This window comes from Arvicanthis niloticus (assembly GCF_011762505.2).
Source record: "Arvicanthis niloticus isolate mArvNil1 chromosome Y unlocalized genomic scaffold, mArvNil1.pat.X SUPER_Y_unloc_1, whole genome shotgun sequence".
Lineage (NCBI taxonomy): Eukaryota > Metazoa > Chordata > Mammalia > Rodentia > Muridae > Arvicanthis > Arvicanthis niloticus.
In genome coordinates, this window is record NW_023044978.1 from 1,994,587 (window position 1) to 2,016,469 (window position 21,883).

Consider the following 21,883-nt stretch of genomic DNA (forward strand, 5'->3'; position numbering starts at 1 on the left):
GTCCTTCAACAGAGGAATGGATACAAAAAATGTGGTACATTTACACAATGGAATATTACTCAGTTATTAAAAATAATGAATTTGAGAAATTCTTAGGTAAATGGATGGATCTAGAAAATATCATCCTGAGTGAGGTAACCCAATCACAAAAGAACACACATGGTATTTACTCACTGATAAGCAGAGATTAGCCCAAAAGTTTGAAACAACAAAGATTCAACTACCAGAAGACACGAAGCTCATGAAGAAGAAAGAACAAGTGAGGATTCCTAGGTCTTTCTTAGAAGGAGTAACTAAATAACCAAGGGAGCAAATATGGAGACAAAGTGTGGGTCAGAATCATAAGGGGGGGTTGTAGGGAGACCATTGTGTCTGGGTATTCATTCCATAGGCAGTCACCAAAAATAGACGCTGATAGGGATGTCAGGATGGGAAAGCTGACAGCAGCCTGATAAGGCTGTCTCCTTAGAGGTCTCTCAGAGTCGGACATACCCAGAGACAGATACCCACAGCTATCCATTAATCTGATCAAAGTTCCCAATGGACGAGTTAGAGAGTAAATTGAGGGAACCGTGAACCATACGGGCTGGTGGCCCTGTGAAGAGAGCAAGAATACCAACCAGCCAGAGCTCCCCAGGGTCTAAACCACCAGCCCAGGTGCACATAGGGAGAGACACATGACTCCAGCTGTATATGTAGGGGAGGATGGCCCTGTTGGGCATAGGTGGGAGACAAGATCATTGGTACCCTGAAGGCTGAGCACTGAGGGGGGGGGAATCTGAGGGTGGGGAGGGAGGCTGGGGGTAGGTGGGTAACACCTTCATAGAGGCAGGAGGAGGGGGGATGGGATAAGGGGTTCCTGGGTGGTGGGGGAAATATGGTAAGGGGATAAAATTTGAAATGTAAATATTATATCCAATAAAAGAGGGGAAAAATAGAAAAGCGGTTAGAACCAACATTCTTAATAAAATGTCAGCCCTCTTTAAAAAAAAAAATATCTTGATACTAAAATTTGTTTTGAGAATTGTATTTTGCATAATGATCAGCCTTGGTGTATCTACTCAACAAGCAAGCTGGGCAGACCTGCTCAAACCTCTGAGGTCCGTGAATTCCATCTGGAGGCAGTGAAGACACAGCATCAGATGATTGTCAACTTGCTCTCCCCCCCCACTCCTCTTCTAATATCTCAACGCCCATAATCAGCTTGAAGAAGCTAATGATGAGTCAGCGCCCCTATTCCCTTGGCATGGGGACTAAGGTGGTAAATGTTGGGCTGTCTCCCTAGGGAAAAGTAGTGGTTTTGTCGGAATAGAGAGGATTAGCTAGGGTTTATTGCATAGCCATAACCTATTAGTAGAAATCTGTATAATTAATATCAAGATGAAGATATAAATTCTTAAATTTACTTTGTTTACAAATTTTAAGGTTTTCATTGGCATGAGCTTCTTAGTGATATAAGAGTGAGATGAATATTGTTACTCTCATAGGCATTGTACCAGTATAACACACTTAGGAATACAAAGCTTAGACCCAGTCCTTCTTTAACTTTTTTAACTGATTTGAGATGGTCAGCCTGTGAGTTAAGGGACTATAGCAAATTCATGACTTGGAGTTTATTATAAGGGTGTTCTCTATGTTTTATTTAGAAATAGCTGAGTGGAGTTAACAGGCAACAGTCCAGATTACCTTACATGGATAGCTGGTTTTCAAAACATCAGAAATCCTTAGAATTGACATGACAAACATTTCAGTATTAATGTTCATTTTCATTAGAGACCTGTCTGCTCCGGACAGCTTCCTATGTTAAATTCTAAGAAGAAATTGAGCATCCTTGGAGTTACTCCAGTTGTGGTGAGACAGCCACTAGGCAAGAATTGCCACTTTCCTTCTACAGACAAATTACTGTCCAGAAAAGGACACACTTGCAGAATAGTCGACTGATTATATCTGCCTAGACAGAGTAATCAGCCCTTAATAATTCTGCAGCACTAAGGTCTGTCAGATGATCCTGGGCCAGAAGGCAGAAGAACAGATGCTCCAACGTTTTGAAGTAGAGCGAGTGTCCAGGTGTTCAGAGGTCTCTATAAATTGGCTAAGTTTTAGAAGCTATGCTTTGTGCTTCCCACAATTATAGTTAAGTCAGTCATTCTGGATTTCTGATGGGGTTGAAAACTTATAGCTATTTACAGTAAGAGAAAAGACTTGAGTGGATGGTCGTCAGCTGACATTCATCCTAAAGCCAGGTTCAGAACTAAATGTTTTAGTTAGGATAGATGACAGAGGTGCTGGTTAGTCAACAAAAGGATGGACTGGGTATTAGGACTATCTTGTACCTCACTGGTACAAATAGGCATAATTATGCTCTAATTGTATTTTGAGAGAAAAGTTTCCTTTTAACAGGAAGGGTGATGTGTAGGAGGAGCTAAGGTGGGAGGAGTACTGAGAGGAAGAAAAGGAGTAAGAAGAGGACAAGAAGAAGGAGAGGAGAAGTTAGGTGATGAAAGAGAGATAGAGGGGGGAGACAGGGAAGCAGATGTTCATGTATCTCCACCAGTCAAAGATAGTTGATATATCTAGGTTGGGTAGTGGGTTACACCTCTGATTGAACAATACCAAACTTATAAAGCCTATGATTAACATTTCTTAAAAAAATGTATAAATGCAAAATGAAAAGGGGGCATGGGATAGGGGTTTTCTAAGGGGGGGGGAATGGGGAAACGGGATGGTATCTGAAGTGTAAATGAAAGATCTAATAAAAATAAAAAAATAAAAAGAAAAAAAAATAAATAAAAAAAAAAAGAGAGTGGGGAGATGGAAGTTGGGGGTTAGGTGGGTGCACATCCTCATAGAAGCAAGAGAGCGGGATAAGATAGGAGATTCCTGGGTGGTGGGGGTGAAAGTGGGAAGGGGATAAAACCTGAAATGTAAATATAATATCCTATAATAACAAAACTAAAAAATGCAAATAAATATGACTGTGTAATTTATTTTTATTTTTGAATTTTACAGTCTCAAGAATCTAAAAAAAAAAGTGACAGTTCATGTTAGAAAGAAAAGAAATCAAGTAGAATACTCTAACCTATTGGCTGGTATGAAAATTTAAACAGATATTTTGAAAATAAATATTAGGATATCTCAGAGAAATAGCCATAAGATGGCCACAAACCAAAGTAAAATTCAACTGAGGATATATCAAAAATAGTTAACAAACACAAGGAAAAATTTTCACAATATTTTTATTGCATTTTTATTCATAAAAGAAACAATCTGGTTGTTGTTCAAACAAATATTTAAAAGTGTGTTGCTTTGATATAATGTTGAATTACTTGTGTTTTAAATGCTGTGGTATTATGAAACTTGCTGTAACAGTGGTAAAATAATAAATAGATAAGCTTCCAGTTATATGCATAGCTCATCCACAAAAATAAGCATATTGTGCATACCAATATTCTAAATTAATATTAACTGTAAATTACAGGTTAATTCTACCAAGCACAAATCAAAAGAGCAAAAGTAACCATGCACACAAAGGTTGTTGTTGAGGAATGCAAATCTCTCTACACAAGGTCATTTAAATAAATATAATGGTTATGGTGGAACAGAAACATAAGAGATTAGATATAATATAGTAAGTAATAACTTGGAGTGATTTATAGGAAAGTAATTTAAATGAGGCCTCAGTCACCATGAATCTTAAATCACACAAAAACTCTGAAAAGAGAGATATAATCATCCATGGGTACAGGTTTGGTTCAATGCAGAGATCCACCATATATATCAACTTTAAAAAAATGTTTATCTCATTAGAGGACAAAAAAATTCCTTGTGATAAAAGCAATAATCCCATTATTTAAAAAAGTGTTGAAGAAATCATGGATATAAAGCATATACTTAATGATAATCAAAGCAATATACATTAATCAATTAGCTAACATCAATCTAAATGAAGATAACACATTTCTATTAAAATCTTGGATGAGAAAAGCTGATAACTCTCTACTTCTCAATTCAACATAGTATTAAGTTCAACCCATGGCAATAAAAAAAACCAAAGACAATGAAGTAGATACAAATTGCAAAAGAAGTAAATGTATTGACTTTTCCAGATGATATGTTAGAATACATTGTGAATACAAAAATTGTAACAGAGAACTTCTACAGCTGATGAACATATTCAACAATGCCTAGATATAGAATTAAGTCAAAAGAAATCAGTTACCCCATTATACAGATGCTAAATGGGACAAGAATGAAAATACTAAAAAGAACATCTATGCCTCAAATAGAAGAGCTCACACATTCATAAAAGAAACTTTACAAAGGCTCAAAACTCACAACAATCCACATACTATAACAGTGCAAGACATTAACACTGCACTAATCTCACTAATGAACATATCATGAAACAAAAACTAAACAGAGACACAGTGAAACTAACAGAATTTATGAACCAAATTGATTTAACGGATATCTACAGAAAATTTCACCCTAAAACAAAAGAATATACCTTCTTTTCAGTACCTCATGGTACCTTCTCCAAAATTCACCATATAATTGGGCATAAAACAGGACTTAGCCAATATAAAAAGTTTGAAATATTCCCATGCATTATATCAGATCACAATGATCTATAAAGCTGTTCTTCAATAAAAACAACACTAATCTCACATACATGTGAATATTGAACAAATTTCTATGCAATTTAACTTGGAAAGAAAAGAATTGAAAGAAATATAAAAATTTCTGGAATTTTAATAAAATAATAGCATAACACACCCAAACTTATGGTAGACAATAAAAGCAGTTCTAAGAGATAAATTTACAGGAGCATGTATCCTGGTAAAAAAAAATCTAAGGGGATCTTACACTAGTAACTTATCAGCACAATTGAGAGTTCTAGAACAAAAAGAAGCAAACAAGAGAAGTAGAACACAGGAAATAGTCAAATTCAGGGTGTAAATCAACCAAATAGAAACAAAGAGAAGGATGCAAAGAATTAACAAAACCAAAATTTTTCTCTAAACAAATCAACAAGATAGATAAATCCCTAGCTTAACTAATTAGGGGGCACAAAAACAGTATCCAAATTGACAAATCAGAAATGAAAAGGAGACATACTAACAAACATGGAGAATATTCAATGTGGGGCAGTGGGCTGTGAGAAGCAGATGGATACCTATCAAAGCATAGGCTATGAATCCCGAACTCTCATGGGTTTTTAGCATTTTGACTTTTAGCATTGTTCCTGGCACCTGACTCTTTTCACTCAGTCTCAGCCCCCCACAGCCCCTCCCAAAGAGAGGTCTATGGCCACTGGACATGTACAAATAGTGCCTCAGGCTCTTCCACATGTGGATGAGGCATTCCCAAGCTCTCAGACCAAGACAGTAGGGTTTATCTGGTACCAGACCTTAACCCACCCCAATACTTTTTATTTAGAAGTAAAAAGTGTGTGAGAATCATTTCATTGTCTGAGAGTTTCTGTCTCAAGAGCTGTAACACTTGGAAAAATTTTTGTTCTCCTGAAATGCCTTTGGGATTCTCCACTTTCCCTAGATCACCTTGGCATGGAGAGATGAGTGCAGCACCTGGGAGCAACCAGGCATTGACAGTGGAGATGCTAGCAGAGGCACTGGCAGTAGCACAAACCCTCCCTGCTCGCACCCTGTTTCTAGCTGAGCTAGAGACCCTCATGGGACACCCTTTGGACCATGTACCTAACATTGAACAAAATATCAGATCATATATATATATATATATATGCCTTTTTCTGGACCAAACTGGAAACTGGAAAATGTAGATGAAATAGGTGGTTTTCTACACAGATACCACATACCAAATTTAAATCAAAACCAGTAAACTTTGTAAAACAGGCCCATATTTTCTAAGTAAAAAGAGGTCATTAAAATCTTCCTAACCAAAAATAGCATAGAACCAGATGTCTTTAGAGCAGAATGCTACCAGACCTTTAAAGAAGACTTAATACCAATATTCATCAAAGTATTTCATAAAATGAAACAGAAGGAACAACCTAATTCATTCTATGAAGCCACATTCTGATACCTAAACCAACCAAGGAAGCAACAAAAAAGGGAACTTCAGACCCATTTCACTTATGAATATTAATGCAAAAATATCCAATAAAATTCTTGCAGAACAAATCCAAGAACACATGAAAATAATCACTCACCATGGTCAAGGAGGCATCATCCCAGGGAATCCAAGGATGTTTCAATACATGAAGATCCATTAACATAATCCAATATTAAAACAAACTCAAGAAAAAATCAAATTTCATCTCCTTATATGCTGAAAGGTTATTTTACAAAATACAATCCTTCTTCATGTAAATAAGTATTGGAGGGATTAAGAATTAAAGGCCCACACCTAAACCTAATAAAGTCAATTTACTGTAAAGGAACTGTCAATATCAAATAAATGGAGAGATATTTGAATTAATACCACTAAAATCAGGTGCAAGAGAAGGATGAACACTCTCCACATAACTATTCAATACAGTACTCAAAGTTTTAGCTAGAACAATAAGATAGAGAAAGAGATTGAGAGGTTACAAATTGACAAAGAAAAAAAAAGATATTACTATTTGCAGATAAGATGATAGTATATTTAAATGACCCCAAAATTTCTACACCAAAATTCTACAGCTGATAGACAACTTCAGGATTGTGACTGGCTATAAAATTAACTCAAATAAATCACTAGCCTTTCTTGATACAAATGATAAACATGCTGAGAAAGAAATTGTAGAAACAACTGCCTTCACACTAACCTCAAAATAATATTAAATATCCTGGAATAACTGTAACCAAACAAGTGAAGGATCTGTATGACTATAATATCAAGTCTCTCAAGAGAGAAATCGAATATCTCAGAAAACTAGGAGATCTACCATACCCATGGATTGTCAGAAATAATAAAGTAAAAATGGTCAACCCATCAAAGGCAATCTACAGATTCAACACAATTCTCACCAAAATCACAACACAATTCTTCGAAGACATAGAAAGGACAACTCTCAAATTCACTGAAAAGGCCATAAAAATGCAGATTTTGAAAATAATTCTTAACAACAAAAGATATGCTGGTGGAATCACCCTTCGGGATTTCAAGCTGTACAATAGAACAATAGTCATAAACCCTGCATGATATTGGTACAGCGGCTGGCACATTGATCAGCTGGCACATTGGTACAGAGGCTGGCACATTGAAATAGAATCGAAGACCCAAAGCGTGCGCACGCACACGCACACACACACACACACACACACACTTAAGGACACTTGATCATTGAAAAAAAAGCCACACACACACACACACACACACACACACACACACACACACACTTAAGGACACTTGATCATTGAAAAAAAAGCCAAAAATATACAATGGGGAAAAAATCACCTTTAATAAATGTTCCTGGTTTAACTGGTAGTCTGTATGTAGCATAATTCAAATAGATCCATATATATTACTTTGCATATAGCTCAAGTTCAATGGATCAAGGACATCAAGATAAGATATACTAAATCTAATAGAAGAGAAAGTAGAAATAGCCCTGAACTCCTTGGCAATAGAAAGAAGTTTTTAAAAAAGAGTTTCAATAGCTCAAAGTTCAAGAATTGATACATGGGACTTTATGAAATTGAAAAGCTTCTGTGAGGCAAGAACAGTGTCAATAGGACAAATTGGAAATGTACAGACTGGGAAAAAGTCTTCCCTAGTCCCTCATCCAATAGAGGGATAATATCCAAAATATATTAAGAGCTCAAGAAACTAACAAAAGCAAACAAACAAACAAAAAACCAAGGACACAATCCACAAATGGGGTATATAACAAAACAAAGAGTTCACAAATAATGAACCACTGTTTAAAATAGTTTAAAAGTACTTAAAGAAATGTTTACAGTTCTTAGTGATCATGGAAATGTATATCAAAATGACCCTGATATTCCACCTTACACAAATTAGAATGACTAATATCAAAAACTCAGGTGACAGCACATGGTGGCTAGGTTGTGGAGAGACAAAAACACTCCTCCATTGCCCTTGAGATTGCAAAGTGGTAAATCCTCTCTTGAAATTGATGTGGTGGTTTATTAGAAAATTAGAAATAGACCTACCTGAATGTCCAACTAAACTATACATGGATATATACCCAGAAAATGGTCTACCCTCCCATAGGGGGACATTATGTTCATAGCAGCCTTGTTTGTAATAAGCAGAAGCTGGAACCATCTCAGATGTCCCACAACAGAAAAAAATATGGTTTATTATACAATGGAAAACTCCTCAGCTATTAAGAACAATGACAATGCCCAGAGGTAATCTGTCTTCCAGATGCTCTAAAATGCTCAGAATTACAATGAGTCCAAAACATCTGCCCTGATATCAATATTAACTGGGACCCACAAAATCCAGGGATGCAGGAACAATTGACCAACCAGAGCTATGTGTTCCCCAGTTTGCAAAATGCCTGAAGCAGACCTGGGGCATTTGTCTGCACCTGCCCCTACAAAACCTAAAGAAAGCTTGAGTGAGTCTCAGATGCTCTGACACATCCATAATAATCACAAGATCACAGAAACAGACAGGTAGCTAGACTCTCAGGAATTAGGACAAACTCAGCACCACAGGAGCTCTGACACACTCAAGATTACAGTTGATGTCATAACATCTTTCTCAACAACAAATGGGACCCACAGAGAAACCAGGAAATCAGGAACCTCTGTCCAGAAAGAGGCTTTGGTTCCTTCCAGCTTGCACCTGTTCCTGGAACAAATTCATAGCTCTAGCTCCACAATCACTCTTGCAACACACAGAGAAAACTTCACTCCCAGGCACTTTGTCACAACAGAATTTCAGGAGTTTATTCACACCACTATTTCAGGATCCCACAGGCAGCTTGACTCTCAGAAGCTTTGATATATCCAGGATCCCAGGATCACAGACTCCCTGAACCACAGGATCACAGAGACAACTAGGCTCTGAGAATTTTTGTTGCAATTAGAATCAAGAGAAAGACAGGTTTCAGTCAGTGACACCAAGGGCATTTCACCCTCAAGAAAAACAGATGGCTAGAAGAAATTGAAAGAACATTAGCAACAGAAACCAATGCTACTTGACAATGTCAGAAAACTGTTCTCCCACCATACCAAGCCATGAATATACTAACACATCTGAAAAGCAAGACTCAGATATAAAACCTCAGCTAGTGAATACGATAAAGCAACTTAAGAAGGACATAAATAACTCACTTAATGAAATATGTGAGAACATATATTTGGTCTTATCTCTGGAGCTCCAGGAGCTCTGGGGCTCTAGGAGGCCACAGCAGAATGGAGACAAGGAGTACACAGGTAATGTGCTGGTCCGTGAGCTGAGAGGGATGAGGGAGAAAAGAGAGGGCTTTAGCAGTATCCTGTGGGAAGTGCTTGCATGTTCTACTCACTTGTCTTGAATGGTACCTGTGGCTGGAATGTATAGAAGCCCTCCACTAGAGCAGTATGATGGCAGGCCCCAATAACAGGAGAAAGTTTGGGGTTCCAAAAGCTTTATTAACATGGCAAGATGATAGATGGTCTGGATTGTCACCCTCCACTAAAGCAAGGATTTACCTACCTGACTTAAATAGGGAAGGAGAGGGAGAGAAGGGTCATTTAATTAGCTATGTCCTCTGGCCTTTAAGTAACTCATTAATATGGAAATTTCTTGAGGATGAAGCCTGTAGTCACACCCTCTACCTGTGTAGGATGATGAAAACCTCTTAGGGAGAGGCTGCATCTTCTGTGACTGAACAGCACAGGTTAGTGGAGTTCCATGTCACATGTTAGGAGCATAGATTCTGGGAGCATGATAAAATAAATGCCTGTCCTTTGCAGGGTCTCCAGGCTACTTCCATCCAGTGCTTCTACCAAAACTAAGACCCCTTTCATGGCCCCACACTAGAAGACATTAACACAATAGTCAAAGAAAATATGAAAATTAAAAAGCTTCTAACTCAAAACGTTCAAGAAATCCAGGACACAAAAATACAACTGCACCTAAAAGTAATAAGTATATATGAAATTGAAGCTTCCAAAATCACAGGGCCAGCTAACATCTCCAACAAAATTATAGAAGTAAACTTCCCGAACCTAAAGAATGAGATTTGCATAAACATACAAGTATTCTACAGAACACCAAAGAGATGGGAACAGAAAAGAAATTCTTTCTATAATATAATAATTAAAATGCCAAATGCACAGAACAAAAAAAAGTATTGAAAATGGTAAGGGGAAAAAGTCAAGTAGCATATAAAGAGAGACCCATGAGAATTACACCAGACTTTTGAAAAGAGACTTTAAATGCCAGAAGATCTCGGGCAGATGTAACACAGTCCATAAGAAAACAAAAACACCAGCCAAGGCAACATTACCCAGCAAAAATCTCAATTACCATAGAGGGTGTAACCAAGATATTCCATGAAAAATAAATTCAACAATATTTTTCCAACAAGCCATCCCTCCAGAGAACTATGGAAAAAAGGATTCAACACACATGGGGAGTCTACACCCAAGAAAAAGTAAGAAATCAATCTTCTCACAACAAACCAAACAGAAAAGAGCTACATAAGCATAAATCCAAATCTAAAAATGAATATCACTGGGGCAACAATCACTGGCTCTTTATATCTCACAACATCAATTGACTCAATTCCCCAATAAAAAACATACACTAGCAGACTGAATATGTAAAGAAGATGTAGTCCTAGCATTTTGCTGCAGGAAACTCAGTTCAATTACAAAATCAGAAACTCCCTCAAAGTAAAGGGCTGAAAAAAAAAATCCAAACAAATGGTCTCAAGAAACAAGTTGAAGTCACAATTCATGTATCAAATAAAATAGACTTTCAACCAACAGTTACAAAAACAGATGGAGAAGAACACAGCAAAGTCACCAAAAGTAGAATTCACCAATATGACTCTTAGTTCTGGATACCCATGTCGCAAATGCAAGGGCACACACATATGTATAAGAAACACTACCGAAGCTCAAAGCACACACTGAAACTCACACAATAATAGTAGACTATAACATCCCAATTTCAACAAAGGACAGATCATGGAAACAGAAACTAAAGACACAGTGAAACTAACAGAAGTTATAAACCAAGTAGACTTAACAGATATCTACTGAGCATTTCATCCTAAAACAAAACCTTTTGCTCAGCACCTCACTGAACCTTCTGTAAAACTGACCATATAATCAGACCCAAAACACGTCACAACAGATACAAGAAGATTGAAATAATTTTATATTAGCAGATAAACACAGCCCGAAGCTGGTCTTCAATAACAACTAAAACATAAGGAATCTTACTTACAATTGGAAGCTGAAAAACTATCTACTCAATGATAATGTTGCAAGGAAGAAATAAAGAAATTTATGACATTTTAGAATTTAATGAAAATGAAGGCAGAAAATACCCAACCTTATGGGCCACAATAAAAGTAGTGGTAAAAGGAAAACCCATAGGTCTGAGTGCTTCTGTAAAGAAGTTGGAGAGAGCATACAATAGCAGCTTAACATCACTGCTGAAAGATTTAGAACAAAAAGAAACAAATACATTTAAGACAAAACAGGAGATGGTAGGAAATAATCAATCTCAGGGATGAAATTAACCAAAGAGAAACAAAGGTAACTATAAAAAATAAAGAAGACAAAAAACTGTTTTTTTTTTCAGAAAACTAGAAAATGGATAAAGCTGTTGATCACCCACATTGGGTGCAAAAAATGATGAGGACCACTCTGCCCCATGCTTGGGGGCCAAAAATGTTCGGAACCACAATAGCCTATGTTGGTAGCCAAAAATGTCATGGGCCACTCTGTCAGTATTGAAACCCACACTGCCAAAAGCCTTGGGGGCTAAGTTGTTAGAGCCTGCACTGCCCCAGGCTGCTCCAGTCCACATGTAGGGGTTCAGCAAGAGAGAGAGTAAGGATGGCCATGAGGAATGGAGACCAGACAGAGTTTTATTCTATCCTGTTTATTCTTCAATCTCTCTTCTTCTGTCCAAGTCCCAAGTCTTGAGTTCCTAGTCCCTAGTTTCTAGTCCCTAGTACCTCTAAGTTCCAGGTTCTTTCTTCCAAGTGCTAAATGCCTAATGTCTAATTTCAAGTTCTTCCTCCAAGTGCCAAGTGCCTAATAACTAATAATATTTTTCCAAACTCTCTAGTCCAAGTGTCTTCTTCCTCTATGCCTAATTCCTACTCCAAGTTGTACTGTAAGTTGTACTCTCTAACCTAATTCCTAGTTTCAACTTGTACTTTAAGTTGTACTCTCTAATCTAATTCCTAGTTACAAGTTATACTGAACTCTTCTGTCTGCCTCTCACCTTTTATATGTCTCACTTCTAAGTCACATTCTTAAGTCACACCCTTAAGTCATGCCCTTAGGTCTTTTCTCTAAATCTGATCTCTAAGTCACGCCCTTAATTCACACACCTTTAAGTCTCACACACCCAAGGGAAAATCCTGGATATCTAAAACAAGATGTTATCAGAATGTGTTCAGCTGTTGTAGACTATTGTAATCAAATCTCTTATCAGGTATATGGATCAAGATGGCTGTCGGCTTCCCACATGAAGCTTTAGTGAGAATAACCACAGAACACCCAGACAGTAACCAAATTAACAAAATCAGATATGAAAATACAGACATAATTGGAGAAATTGAATATATATATATATATATATATATATATATATATATATATCAGATCTTACAAAAAAAGCCTATACTTAGCAAAGCTGAAAATCCGAGATGAAATGGATGATTTTTCTACACATATACCAAGTACTAAAATTAAATCAGTAGCCGATACAACATGTAACTCTAACTCCTAAAGAAGTAGAAGAAAGTATTAAAAGTCTCCCAACCAAAAATCCTCAGGACCAGATGCTTTTAATGCAGAATTCTGTCAGACCTTCAAAGACCTAATACCAATACTTCTCAAAGTATTTCATTAAATATAAACAGAAGGAAAAGTATCAAAAAAATTCTATGAATCCAGTTACATGAACAGCTAACACACAAAAAAACCAACAAAAAAGGAGAACTTCAGACTAATTCCCCTCATGAATATTGATGCAAAAATATTCAACAAAAGTTTTGCAAACCAGATTAAGAACACATCAGAATGATCATTCACTGTGATCAAGAATGCTTCACCCAGAGATGCAGGAATGGCTCAATATAATCAACATAATCCACAATATAAACAAATTCAAAGAAAAGAAAACACATGAACTTCTGGCTAAATGCTGAAAAAGCAACTGACAAAATACAACACATTTGCATGTTGAAATATTGTAGAGAATAGAAATTCTAGGTCCATACCTAAATATAATATATGCAATACACAGAAAGCCAATAGGAAACATCAAACTAAATAGACAGAAACTGAAACCAACCCTACTAAAATCAGGATCAAGTCAAGGCTGCCCACTCTCCCCCTATCTATTAAAAATAGCAGTTGAAATTCTAGCCAGAGAAATTAGGCAACAAGAGGACATCAAAGGGATACAAATGGGAAAGGAGAAAGTCAGAATATCACTATTTGCACATGACTAATTGCACTATTTGCAAATGTATAGTATACAATTGACCCTAAAATTCATCACAGAATTACTACAGATGATAAGCAACTTGAGCAAAGTAGCTAGATACAAAATTAAATCAATCAAACCAGAAGCTTTCCTATACTCAAAAAAAATAAAATAAAATAAAATAAAATAAAATAAACAGGCTGAGAAGTGAATTCCATAAAAGACATCCTTTACAATAGGCACAAATTATAATGAATTATCTTAGTGTGATATTAACAAAGCAAGTGAAAGATGTATAAGAGAAAAGCATCTGAGAAAAGAACATAAAAAGGTGAACAGATCTCCAATGCTCTTGGATAGGCAGGATTAACATAATTAAAAGGACCTCTTACATAAAGCAATCTAAAGATTCTTATGCACTTCCCGTCAAAATTACAAATGAACTCTTCAAAGAGATAGAAAAAGCAATTCTCAATTTTATCTGGAATAATAAAAAACCTAGAATATATTCTCAACAATAAAAGGACTTCTAGAAGAATCATCATCCCACATCTCAAGATATACTACAGAGTAATATTGACAAAAACAACATGGTATTGGTACAGAGACAGGCAGAAAGAATGCTAGAATAGAATTGAAGATCCATAGATGAACCCACACACTTATGGTCACTTGATTTTTGACAAAAATTCAAAACCATCCAGTGAAAAAAAAAGATAGCATTTACAACAAATGGTGCTGTTTCAACTGGTGGTTAGAATGTAAAAAATGCAAATTAAGTCATTCTCATCTCCTTGTACAAAACTCAAATCCAAGTGGATCAAAGACCTGTACATACAATCAGTTATGATGTATCTAATACAAGAGAATGTAGGAAAGAATCTTAAACACACTGGCACAGGGGAAATTTCCTGACTATAACACCAATGGCTTATGCTCTAAGATCAAGAATTGACAAATGAGACCTCATAAAATTAAGAAACTTCTGTAAGGCTAAGAACATTATCAATAGGACAAATCAATCCACAGATTAGGAAAAGATCTTTACCAACTTGCCATTCTATAGAAGGCTAGTATCCAAAAGAAACAAATAATTTAAGAAAATAGGCTCCAGAGAATCAAATAACCCTATTAAAAATAGGGTAGTAAGCTAAACAGAGAATTCACAACTAAAGAATATCAAATGGGTAAAAAGCACTTAAAGAAATGTTCAGCATTCTTAGTTATCATGGAAATGCAAATCAAAACCACACTGAAATTACACCTAACACCAGACAGAATGTCTAAGATCAAATATTTAGGTACAGCAGATGCTAACAAGAATGTGAAAAAAAGGAGGAAAACTCTTTATTACTTGTGGGATAGCAAGCTGGTCCACCACTCTGCAAATCAGTCTGGTGGTTCCTCAGAAAGTTGGAAATAGTTTTACCTGAGAACCAAGCTACACTATTGGGCATATATCTAAAAGATGCTCCAAAAAAAAATAACAAGGACACATGCTCCAATTTGTTCATGGCCACACTATTTGTAATACCTGAAGCTGGAAACAACCCAGATGTCCTTTAGCAGAGGAAGTGATACAGAAAATATGGTACATTTATAGAAAAGAGTACTACCCAACTATTAAAAGTAATGACTTCTTGAAATTTTCATGCAAATAAATGAACTTGAAAATATCCTGAGTGAGGTAACTCAGTCACAAACACATACACACACACACACACACACACACACACACACACACACACACACACACACACACATTGCGTGTACTTACTGATAAGTGGATATTAGCTAAAAAAGAAGCTTTAAATACCCATCATACAATTCACAGACAATAAGAAACCAAAAAAGAAATATCTCACCACTCACCAAACTGAAGATGCTACAAACCTACTCATTGGGGGAAAGACAATCTTTGGGAAGTGGAGGGACAGAGGGATCTGGGAGGGAGATAATATGGGGAGGAAAACAGATGGGCCAGTTCAAATATGGAAGGAGTTGGGAGACAAACAAGAGGGTCAGAAATTTGAAAGTAGGTATGTAGCAGTGGGGGATGCAGAACTGGGATTAGTCACTACAAAGTCCCAGATGCCAGGGACACAAGAGGTTCTCAGGGTCCAACAGGAAAGACATTAGCCAAAATACCAAACAAAAAAAGAGAGAACCTTTAGAGACAATATCCAGTGAATAGGCACAGTCCTCAGCTGAGAGATGATGCCACACACCCACCTCACAATTATGAATTCAGAATTCCTTCTGTCAAAAGGAAATGGAAGGACAAAGACTAAAGCATAAACAGAAAAAGAAGGTCATCCAGAGATTGCCCCATCTAGGAAAAATCTAGGAAATTTTTCCATCTGCAGAAACCAAACCCAAATACTATTGATAATGGCCAACAACTTCTTAGTGACATAGACCTACAATAGCTCTCCTGAGATTCTCTGAGAAAATCTACCACATCTAGACAAATACAGATGTGGACATGCACAGCCAAACATTGGACTGAGCATAAGAACCCCAAAAGTGAAGTTAGTGCCAAGAAATGTAGGATCTGAAGGGGTTTGCAACACTATCAACAAACCACACCTCCAAATCTTACAGGGACTAAACCACCAACCAAAGAGTATACAGGGACTATGCATGGCACCAGCCAGATATGAAGCAGAAGATTGACGTATCTGGCATCACTGACAGGGGATTCCCTTGGGCCTTTGGAAGCTCGATGACCCAGGATAGGAGAATGCTAGGGCACTGAGGCAGGTGTAGGTAGGAGGGTGGGTTAGCACCCTCATAAAGGCAGATAAAGAGAGGAGGACATAAAGGACTTGTGGAGGAAATACTCAGAAAGTGAGTAACATTTGACATGTAAATAAGTAAAACAACAAACAAAAATGAATGAGGACATTCTGAGTTTTGCAAACTCGGGGCTGAAATCAACCAAATAGAAACAGAAAAGAACTATACAAAATATCAAGACCAAGAATTGGTTCTTTGAGATAATCAACAAGATAGATAAACCCTTAGCCAGACTAAACAAAGGGCACAGAAACAGTATCCAAATTAATAAAATCAGAACTGAAAAGGGAGACATAAAAACAGAAACTGAGGAAATTTTTTAAAAATTATTAGATCTTACTACAAAGGCCTATACACAACAAAATTGGAAAAACCAATCTGGATTAAATGGACAGTTTTCTAGAAGAATGCCAGTTACCAAAGTTAAACCAGGAGCAGATAAACCATCTAAACGGCACGATATCCTATTAAAAAAAAAAAAAATAGCAGAAGTCATTAAAATTCTCCCCACCAAATAAAACCCAGGACCAGAAGATTTTACTGCAAAACTCTATCAGACCTTCAAGGAAGACCTAATACCAATTCTCTTTAAACTATTTCACAAAATAGAAACAGAAGGAACACTATCCAATTCATTCTGTGAAGTCACAATTACTCTCATATGGAAACCAAACAAAAACCCAACAAAGAAAAAGAACTTCAGAGCAATCTCAGTTATGAATATCAATGCGAAAATACTCAATAAATTTCTTGCAAACTGAATCCAAGAACACATCAAAACAATCATCCATCATGATCAAGTAGGCTTTATCCTAGGAATGCAGGAATGGTTCAATATTCAAGAATTCTTCAATGTAATCTCTGGGACAATGGTCTGTGAGAGTCAGTAGGGTCCCCAATTGAGTCTGCTTTTAACTCTGGAGATTCTAAAGGGATGGTAGGAGTTGGTGGTACTCTTGGGCCTCACAGTTCCTCTCACTTAGCTTCTGCCAGCCACAGACCCTTCCAAAGAAAGGTTTGTGGCCTTTGGTCACATAGCATAGGTAGAGTGCATGACTACAGGCCACAGAACCGAGATCTTCATATTAAAAAAATACCTCAAGGCCTTAAGGTACAGTCAAATAAGCATTTCTTCCCAGACCCTCTTCCAACTTGCAAATGGTATTTAACCTCAGGACCACCCTGAGGACATGGGGTACACCTTCATCTACTTTTTGACATGATAATAAACCTTTTAAAACCATGGACTTCCTCTTGTCTTTGGGGCCCACTTTGGAGAACTGTAGAGGGGGCTTTTAACCAATGAGCTGCCACCTAATCTCCCACTGGAGGACTTCTCTACATTCCAGCCATGGAGGCCTGCCAACTCAAGCAAGCTAGCTAACCAACCAAGCCATGACCCAGCCAAGCAAGGCACCATGATCCAGAGTCTCACTACCACAAAGGCCACTGCCATAACTTCTCCCCCTGGCCCCTTTCGGCTGCATTCTTTCCAGCCCATATACCCCCCATATCAGTCATTTTGTGTTCTCCCAGCAGCACCTTTGAGCCCAAGGGCTGAGACCAGCTGGCCTCCATCCAGCTGTCTTGGTCCACAGACCCCTAACCCATGAGTGCCAGCCCACATGGAACCTCAGACTGGGATCTCCCCATGCCTGGAGTGGAGCTCTGTGCCTTTCAAAGCTCAGTGTCTGCCTGATGCCTTCTCGAGTCAAATTTCTATACTTCTGCTCTCTGAACCACACTTCTAGCCATCTGGGTCAGCAGACAAGTGGGATCCACAACTCATCCCAACAGTACCCATGCCCACATGAAAGCTACAGCCCCTCCACTGGTGGAGGATGTGAACATAACTTGATTCAAGAGTACCCTGCTGGCACCCACAAAGAATTGTTCCATTGAACTCAAGGACAGTGAGTAACTCCCAGCCAAATTCAAAAGACTAGGTCTCTCTCTGCCCCTCCCGACTTTCTTTCTCTAAGTGTTTCTGGTCAGAGTCTTTTCTTTGACTCTTAGTAACAGTCTAACTCCTACCCAGTTCAAAACACTAGGCTGCCCACTCCCTCCCTCTCTCTATCTTTCTCTCTCTCTTTTGTCATGTGTTCCAGCCAACTTTCTTTGACCTTTATCTATAGCCTCGAACTCACAGGCAAGAGCTGGCAATTTCCTAGCCTCTACTCTCTGCTCATCTCCCAGCCCCACAGAGAAGACTCCTACATAGCTAACAACTGCCTTCTGACGACAGTGCCTATTAATGTAGGCCCCTCCTCCTCCTCTTCATCATCATCATCATCATCATCATCATCATCATCATCATCATCGTCGTCGTCATCATCCTTCTCCTTCTCCTCCTCCTGGGAGCACATAGAAAGAGACCCACGGCTCCAGCTGTATATGTAGGTGGGGGGGGGGGGGATGGCCTTGTCAGGCATAGGTGGGAAAGGAAATCCTTTGTTCCATGAAGGCTGGATGCTCCAGAGTGAGGGAATTTGAGGGGTGGGGAGGTGGGAGTTGGTAGGAAGGTGGGGGCACATCCTCATAGAAGCAGGAAATGGGATGTGATAGTGGGTTCCTTGGTAGGGGAAATGAGTTAAGGGGATAAAATCTGAAATGTAAATTAAATATCCTATAAAAAAGAAAAAACAAACAAAAAAGCAAATAAATAGAACAAATAAACAAAACAAAATAATTATATGAAGTCACAATTATACTTGTTCCTAATCTAGACACAGACCCAACAAATAAAGAGAACTTCAGAACAATCTCCCTCATGAATATTGATAAAAAATTCTTCAATAAGATTCCAGCCAACTGAATCCAAGAACACAACAAAACAATCATTCATCATAATCAAGTAGTATTTATTCAAGAATGTAAAGATGGTTCAATGTACAGAAATCCATCAATGTAATCCACTATATAAAAAACTCATAGAAAAATAACCACATGAACATCTCCATAGATCCTGAGAAAGCATTTGACAACATTCAACCCCTTCATAGTAAAACTCTTGGATGAAACAGTAATTCAGGGTCCATACCTAAACACAGTAAAAGCAATATTCAGCAAACAAGTAGCCAACATCAAACTAAATGGAGACAAATTTAAAGCAATCCCAATAAAATCAGGGATTATAAAAGGCTGTTTGCTGTCTCCCTACATATTCAGTATACTTTTTGAAATCCTAACCAGAGCTAGGCAGAGCCTTCGACAACAGATGGAGGTCAGATGAATTAAAAAGGAAGAAGCCAAAATATTACTATTTGCAGATAATATAATAGTATAACTAAGTGACCCCAAACCTTTCATCAGGTAACTCCTAAACCTAAGGAACAACCTAAGCAAAGTGGCTGGACATAAAATTAACTCAAACAAATTAGTAGCCTTCCTCTACTCAAAGGATGGAGAAGCTGAGAAAGAAATTAGGGAAACTACACCCTTCACAATAGTACCAAATAATATAAAATATCTTGGAATGATTCTAACCAAGCAAGGGAAACATTTGTATGACAAGAACTTCAAGTCTCTGATAAAAGATATAGAAAAGAATCTCAGAAGATGGAAAGATTGCCCATGCACATGGACTGGCAGATTAATATTTTTAAAATGTTCATCTTGTGAAAAGCTATCTACAGACTCAATGCCATCTCCAACAAAATTCCAACTAAATTCTTCATAGAGTTAGAAACAGCAATTTTCAAATTAATTTGGAATAAAAAAAACAGTATAATAGAGAAAAAACTATTCTCAACAATAAAAGAACTTCTGGGAAATCACTCTCCCTGACATCAAGCTGTGCTACAGAGCAATAGTGATAGAATCTTCATGGTATTGGTACAGAGGCAAGCAGGAAGATCAATGGAATAGAATGAAAAATCCAGAAATGAACCCATACAAATATGGCCAATTGACCTTGACAAAGGAGCTAAAAATATCCAGTGGAAAAAAGACAGTATTTTCAACAAATGGTGGTGGTTCCACTAGTGGTCAGCATGTAAAAGAATGTAAATCTTTCAATTCTTATCTCCTTGTAGAAAGCTCAAGTGCAAGAGGCTCAAGGACATCCACATAAAACCAAATACACTGAAACTAATAGAAGAGAAATAGGGGAAGAGCCTCGAACACACAGGCACAGGGAAAATTTCTTAAACAGGTCACCAATGGCTTATGCTCTGAGATTGAAAATTGACAAATGAGATCTCATGCAATTTCAATGCTTTTCTAAGACAAAAAACACTGTAAATAGAACAAAATGGCAATCAACATATTGGGAAAATTTTTTATCTATGTCCAATAGACAGCTAATAACCTTTATATACAGAGAACTCAAAAATTAGACACCAGACTAGGATACAGAGCTAAACAAAGAATTCTCAACTCAGGAAACTTGAATGGTCAAAAGCACATAAAAAATGTTCAATGTCCTTAGTCATTAGGGAAATGCAAATTAAAGTGACCCTGAGATTCCACCTTACACCACTCAGATTGGCTCAGTTTAATAACTCAGGAATACCAAGTGCTGGTGAACATGTACAGAAAAAGGCATACTTTTCCATTGTTGGTGGGATTGTAAGTTGGTACAACCACTCTGGAAATCAACATGGCAGTTTACCAGAATATTGGACATCATATTACCTTAGGTTCCAGCTATATCACTCCTGGGCTTATACCCAAAAAATGCTCCAACACATAACAAGGATACATACTCTACTATTATTCACAGCAAACTTATTTATAATATCCAGATACTGGAAAAAACTCAGATGTCCTTCAGCACAGAAATGGATAGAGAAAATGTGGTACATTTATACAATGGAGTACAACTCAGCTATTAAAACCAATAAATTCATGAAACTCTTAGGCAAATGGATGAAACTAGAAAATGTCATCCTAAGTGAGGTAACACAAACATAAAATAAACACACATTGTATGCATGCAGTGATAAGTTGATATTAGTCTAAAACCTTGAAATATTCACAATACAACTCTCAGACCACATGACAGTCAAAAAGAAGAAAGATAAAATTGGGGTGCTTTGTTCATTCTTAGAAAGAGTAACAAAGTACTCATGGAGAAAATATGAAGACAAAGTGTGAAACAGAGACTAAAAGAGGAGACATCTGGAGACTGCCCTACATGGGGATCCATCCCATGTACAGTCACCAAATGCAGACACTGTTGAGGATGCCAGGAAGTGCATGGTGACAGGAGTCTGTTATAGCTGTCTCCTGAGAGGCTCTGTCAGAACCTAACATATACAAAGGCAGATGTTTGAAGCCAACCATTAAACTGATCATGGGCTTACCAATGGAGGAGTTACAGAGAGGACTAAAGGAGCTGATGGTGTTTAAAGCCCCATGGGGAGAGTGACAATACCAACCAACCAACCAGAGTTCCCAGGGTCTAATCCACCAGCATGGAAATACACATGGAGAGACCCAGGACTTTAGCAGAAGATGGCCTTGTTGGGTATTGGTG